We start from the raw sequence: 6,978 nt of genomic DNA, 5'->3' as shown, positions 1-6,978 counted from the left end.
CCACTATTCAGACCTTGAAGAACGAAGCACAAGCTACAAAACAACAACTAAGGCTTTTTGTTTACTCTACCGCTCTGCTATATCGTTGTCTAGCTGTTCTTCTACTCAAGTATAATCCCTTTTCTTTTTAAACGCCGCACCTTGTTCTGGGTTACGTGGTCAACGATGTGTACATTGTCCTTTAGTAAGCTGTATGTGGTTCAGCTCTGTTGATCAATTACCTTAGTTCTCATTGCAATATACATTATGCTCGATTAACGAGAATGAAAAATTACGAACAACAATTCTTTCCCTCAACTTTACTTATAAACGAGAACGAAAAATTATAAACGTACTCGAATTTTCATTAATACAGAAAATAAAAGGTTTACAAAGTTAAACAGCAAATGCAAGGTTTAGCAAGGTAAAGAGGTCTGACTAAGATGACACAACCACAATGCCATTAACGGTTCATCGTCATAACAAACACTTTGGCTAACATCAACACGGCAATACATACGACTACAAACAGAACCTTCCCGAAAAATATTTTTCGAACCAGCTCAAGCTCCATTTTACCCATACAAAAAACTGTTGCCTCCAACTCTTTTTTTAAACGCTCAATTTCCTCCACCGAACTCTCTACGCTCCGCCACATTTCCGGAACATCAAAGGGCATTCCACACTCCGTAAAAGCAACAAATCTAAGCCTCTCACCATCTTCCTCCACCGTCTCTTTCACTTTCTTCAGTTCTTCCATCATGGCCGTATCCCACCATTTAAAAAAACCACACCCTCCACCCATATAAATCAGAAACAAATTACAAAAACCAATCAAAATAACCTAAAAACACAATAATAAATTACATACCTCATCTTTTTTGCAACAGAAAAACCTCACACCCCTTTCCATCTCAGCAACGGACGGTTCGATGATTAAATTGTTCCCACAAAAACATCTCAAAGGGATTCCCAATCCAGAGTCTCTGACTGACGTAAATTCATCAAATGCATCTAGATCTGGAACCGCACTTCCAGATGAACTCCAACTATAACTGAACGGCATCCAAAAAAGGAGAACTAAAACCCTAACCCAGAAATGTAAAATAGATTACTAAACCTAAAAAGACAACTACAACCAACTTATAGAGAACCTGCTCGTCATCTTGACACCTAAGTCCAAATCAGAGACACTGCACAGTAAATACCTAAGCGGATCTACAAACATATAAGGCATGCTTTATGTTCGACTTATTTTGTACAGTTACTTTCAAAAATCATCTTCCAACAAAATCACATTAAATCTTACTTTAGCAATACGTCTAATAACCAATTTTAAAACTTATATCACAATACAGTACTTCACCATTAAGTTATGGAATGTCTAAACAACATATTTAACAAAATATACAACAGCTAAAAGAACCAATACAGAGTACAGCAATACAGAGTACAACACCAATATTAAGCTTAACAGATAATCCGAGCACCCAAAAAATTTCATTAGCTACTAGAGACCCTGCCTGTCATCTACCATAAAACACTTGCATAAACCGATGTTACTCTGATAACTAAGGTTTTCAAGGCCTTAATAAGGGTTATCAATCCCTTAGCTGTTGCAGCATAAAAGGTATCAATCCATAAGTGTGGTTCCCAGACACTAGTTTATGTGATAAACTCTTAAGTCAAGTGATCAAAGATGAGTTTTGGTGTGACCAAAGTAACAAGAAAGCATAAAAACAAGGAACAAGAAAAAGCAATGATTAATGAACATAACAAAGGCAACAAAACAAGATGATGGTGCTTAAGGTGATCAATTTGAGGGATCGTCGGCTCCATAACACTTGTCCGAGTCTGATGCACATAAGGTGATGGTCTCTCCATGGCTTTTGTCCCAATTGCTCCCAATTAGCTCCAAATGACCTGTAAACACTCCAAAAGTACAAAACTCTCTAGGACCTAATGCAATTCCTAACTAAAGACAAAAGCAAAGACAAATATATGTAAAACTATCTAAATGTATGCATGAGACTCAATATTTGGACAAAAATGCAATCCTAAACATGACAAAATATGAGTATATCAACTCCCCCACACTTGTCCTTTGATTTTCCTCAAGCAAACAAGAACAAATGAGAGAGAGAGGTTGAATGCATGGGAGTTCATATTTCCTTTGAGAGAAGTGACCACTAAAAGAATTCAAGTTCATGCTCAATATGCAATGCAAAACCATACTTTGGTGTATCAACTCAACAGTAATCTCCACAATTTCTCCTATTCCTCAACTCTTTAACATTCATTAAGCTTTTTACCAAGTGGATCAAATGATGCATTGTTTAAACAAACAGAGTTTGACTAGGGTGAGGTTATGAGACTAAAATGATCTCATCAATGCCTGAGTGGGTTCAATGCAGCAAAAGGATCTCTCTATGAATGACCAAACTTTGGCAGAATGCTAAAGGTAAAAGGCAACCTATGCATACAAGGGCAAGGACTCATCCCACCCCACACTCTACTTAAAGTTTCCTCACTTGCTTACTTTTCACACTCCTTCTTCTCTCACTAGGGGATTCACTTTTCCTTTTTATACACAAGTCTTGGAGTTCAAACTTTCCATAGCTCTTTTTCACTTTCTTTTGTAACCTCTAACCTCTTTTTATTTTTTTATTTTTAAACATTTGAGCTCTTTGGCTTCTTTTCTTTTCTTTTCACTTAGAGGCTAGACTCTTTCTTTTCAAAACACTAAAACTCACTTTCTTTGACTCAAAACTCCAAGACTGATTTCTTTTCTTTTTCTATCCCCTAGTTCTCACCATTCTCCTTTTATTTCCACTCATCTCTCCTTTTTCCACTCACCACCAAGTATTCCCCACACTTAGTTCTTGCCAAATCTCTCAGCTCCTTGATGATGGAACTTAGCACTCAATGAGACTTGCCCTTGTCGCCCTAAACCTAACACTTTCTGCTAAGTTTGGTCCAAGGTGGCCTCTCAATCACACACAAACAATTGGCTTAAAAGAACGATGGGTTCAGGGTGAGGAAAACTGATCTATTATGCAGATTCAGCTATTTGAGCTAAGGAAGAGGATGGTAAAAACAGGATTCTAGCTCAAATATGTATATTGGTATCCACAAACTTATTTAAACAATGCACCAAATGATAATTTCATGTCAAGTTCAGGGTTTTCACTTATTAGAGTTGAGTTCAATTCAAACTTGCTTCTCAGATTCAAATCATTTCAAGCCTTGCAAGCACAGAAGTCATTTCACAAGCATATTTAATCCAAATTCTCAAAGTGATGTACTCTCAAGAAAAAAAATTATCATTACTCCCATGCACAATGAAACCTATATGATGCAACTAGACTCAATCCTAAAAATGTGAAATGCAACTACATGATCATTTTTTGTGTTAAAATTTTCAGATATTTCATTTTTTTAGGTTTTTTTTTATATGCACTAAATGCTATGCATGATCAAATAAGACTCAAAAAGGCAAAGAAAAAATAAGAACATAGAAAACATGATTAGTAAACACAAAGCCTCTCCCTCACACTTAAATAACACAGTCCCTTGTGTTATAAAAGCTTGAGAAAGAGGAAAAATCAAACATGAAATGCAAAAGATAAAGGAAATATGCTAAATGCTCATTTACAAGTGTTTGGAGTGATACCTGGTGTGGTTCTTATGCAAAAGGGGAGTGAGTATCTGCACCAGATGAGGCCAGATATCACTGGAGATGGGTTTGGCTTGGCCTGAACTCCCTTGTGCGGCATGGACTTGTCTTGGACCAAGTCGGACACCCAAGTCGTACATAAAGCTTGGTGTTCTGCAGTGTGACATGGGCTGCTCTCCTTCCTATCTCGCACACCCAAGTCGCACATAAAGCTTCTTGAAAGTTCTGGCCTTCTATGTTGCTGCTACATGGCCCTAGAAGACACCAACCCGCACACCCATGTAGGTGTGATTTGCAAACAGGTGTGCTACTTGGATCAGGGGAGAGCTGACTAGCACACCCATGTAGGTGTGACTTGCGAACAGGTGTGCTAGATGGGACCTGACCTTGTCCAACTCGCACACCCAAGTAGCACACCAGGCGGCTCACCAGTTTTCATTCCTTAAGTCCTTCCTCAGCTTGTTCTCAGACTCCTTTTCATTTTGTCATTGGACCACAGCATCCCTAAGTTACCTTAGACCTGAAAACACTTTACAAAACCCATCAAAATATCCTAAAACATGAAAAAGAAGAGAAAAAATTAAAAAAAAGTTATGTACAAGGATAAGCTTGGGGTGTCTCCCAAGAGCACTTTGTTTAAAGTCACTAAGTTTGACTTTGCAAAACCTGTTCTTAGCTGGGGTGAGGTTGAGCACTGATGCTTTTCAGCATTTGAATGGTCCTGAGCATGAAGGATGAGGATGGCTGCCTTTGATAACCATTAGACCCTTGTCCTTGATGTCCCATCTTTAGGCCTTTGTTCACCAGCTCCTGAATACCATCTGGGCCCTTATCAAGTATTGCCTTTGTGAGACCTGCCCTTACCTCAGCAAACAGTCCTGATTTCCCATTGCAATCCAGCTTATACTTCAGAGATCCATCATCATCAGCCCAAGGAGTCAGGGTAAAATCTTGAGAAGAAGGGTCAGGTTCAATGCTCTTGTCTTTTGATGCTGAGCCATCACTCATGGTGTTCATCATCTTTAGATCAGCAAGTGTAGGAGACCATGAGAGCAAGATGTCTTCTTCTCTGATCAATGGCCCTCCATTCTCATACTTGTAACCATTGGGGTGAGGGTCTGTCTCCTTCTCCAAAGCTGAAAGAGATTGGGATCCACCTAGAATTCCAGCAGTGCCCACATACTTCATCTCAAGTACCTTAGGGGGTTTTATCTCTTGAACAACTGATCCACAAAATTCAGCCAAAGGAGGTGTAACAGGGTAAAAGACATCCTTATCCACCTTTGAACGCACCACTCTATGAGTATCAAAGTCAATCATTGCACCAGTGGTGTTGACAAATGAAGTTCCAAGCAATAGGGGGAGCTCTTTGGTCTTCTTCATCTTCATGATCACAAAATCAGTGGGAATTACGCATTCACCAACCTGTAGTGGATAGTTTTCCAAAAACCCTTTTTGTTTCTTGGAGTAGGAATCTCCAAAGGTGATAGAAGAAGGGTAGGACGTTATAGACTTGACCTTTAGCTTCTCCATCATGTCCTTAGACATTATACTAACACTTGAGCCCGAATCACACAAAGCATTCTCAACCCTAAAGTTTCTAAGAGTGCAAGAGATAGTGAATTTCCCTGGATTGCCTAGCTTTGGGAGGGAGGTGGGTTTCATCTGAGTTGATTCAGAGGTGGAGGCGCTATCTGTTGGCTTTGCTTGACCAGTTGGCAGCTTCTTTGTTTCAATAGACACTGAATCATTCCCTTGCTGAACAGAAAAAACTGAACTGGCTGCCCCCACACTTTCATTGAGTTCATGTAAGAAGCCCATGAAATCCTCTATAATGGCATTCTCATCCACATGAGTTTGTGCAGGTTCACTAGAGACTTGACCATAGAGAAGGTCTTCTATTTCTTGCACAGCAGCTGAATGGTCATCATTGCAGTAGATGGCATTGCAGTAATCTTTTGAGTTTTGAAGAGCTTTACCAGGAAGAGAGACTTGTGGTTCAGAAGTGCAGATACCCTTGTTCTTTTTAATAGCCATTATTTCAGCTCCTAGTGTCTCCAGGTCGGATACCATCTTTTGTTGTCCTATTAAGAGCTGTTGGAGAACAACATTGAAATAAGGACTTTGTTGAACAGGTGGTGGGGAAAAACCAGGAGGTGTTGGCCTTTGTTGCTGGAAGCTTAGTTGGTTATTGAAGCTGTTGCCTTGTGGCTGAGCTGTTGGCTGCTGAAAAGCTTGTTGACCTTGGAAGTTACCATGGAACTGATTGTTTTGAGCAAAGCTTTGTTGACCTTGTTGGGGAGGGTATACTTGATCTTGGAGATTGGCTACATTGGTGCTTCTATAAGAAAAGTTCTGGTTCTTGTTGAAGTTGTTGTAACCCTGAAACTTGTTCTGATTACCTATGTAGTTCAGCTCCTCTTGTGTAAGGCCCACTTCATTGATGTTCTCAAAGCAACTCCTCTCTTGAGACTCACCTACATAGTGTATAGGTTTTTGAGTGGCAACCAGGGCTTTGTCAAGCTTGATATGCAGCTCTTTGATCTTCTCTTCCAACCTTTGTTGGGTACTAGAGTCCTCACATCTGTTGGCTCTATCAAAGTCTTCTCCATAGGTGTCTTGGCTCATGGCTAAGTTCTCAACAAGTTCCATGGCTGCAGTGATTTCTTTTGCCAAGAAATTCCCATTTGATGATGTGTCCAACTGATTCCGGATCTTGGGAACAGCTCCTCTATACAAAGTGCTAAGGAGAGAGGCTTCTGAAAAGCCATGATGTGGACACTGATTTATGTAGCTTCTAAACCTGTCCCAAGCTTCTCCAAAGATCTCATTAGAATGCTGAGAGAAGTTTGAAATCTGGTTCCTTAGCTTGGCAGTCCTTGAGCTTGAGAAGAACTTAGATAAAAAGGCAAGCTTGCATTGCTCCCAAGTTTGGATTGATCCTCTTGGAAGGTTCTTCTCCCACTGGTGTGCCTTATCCCCAAGGCTGAATGGAAACAATCTCAGTTTGAAGCTGTCTTCAGATACCCCATTGATCTTTGTGAGATCACAAACTCTGTCAAACTGATCTAGGTGCTCCAAGGGATCCTCCATAGGTAAGCCATGGAACTTCTGATTCTGCACCATACTGATCAAAGAAGCTTTGACTTCAAAGTTGTTGTTCTGCACAGGAGGTGGCCGGATTCCTGCTCCATACTGGTGTGCATAAGCTCGGTAATTCTCACCAACAAAGACTGGTGGTGGCTGATGACGTCTGGGTGGGTTTGGGTGGGGCTGTGGTGGATTAACCTGAGGTCGTTCTTGCTGCTGGTTACCCTGAGCCT

The 6,978-nt window shown here is 40.3% G+C and overlaps 1 non-coding gene across 1 annotated transcript; it reads left to right on the top strand.

The window, feature by feature from the left end:
- The first annotated feature begins 6,419 nt into the window (after positions 1–6,419).
- On the top strand, positions 6,420–6,526 carry LOC112085680. Its single transcript, XR_002898980.1, has one exon. It is a non-coding gene; the product is annotated as a small nucleolar RNA R71 (small nucleolar RNA).
- Positions 6,527–6,978: the final 452 nt, after the last annotated feature.

Source organism: Eutrema salsugineum, unplaced genomic scaffold, assembly GCF_000478725.1.
Source record: "Eutrema salsugineum unplaced genomic scaffold, Eutsalg1_0 scaffold_3, whole genome shotgun sequence".
NCBI lineage: Eukaryota > Viridiplantae > Streptophyta > Magnoliopsida > Brassicales > Brassicaceae > Eutrema > Eutrema salsugineum.
Note: the sequence above shows the minus strand (reverse complement) of the source record. Positions and strands in the feature narration are given on the sequence as shown.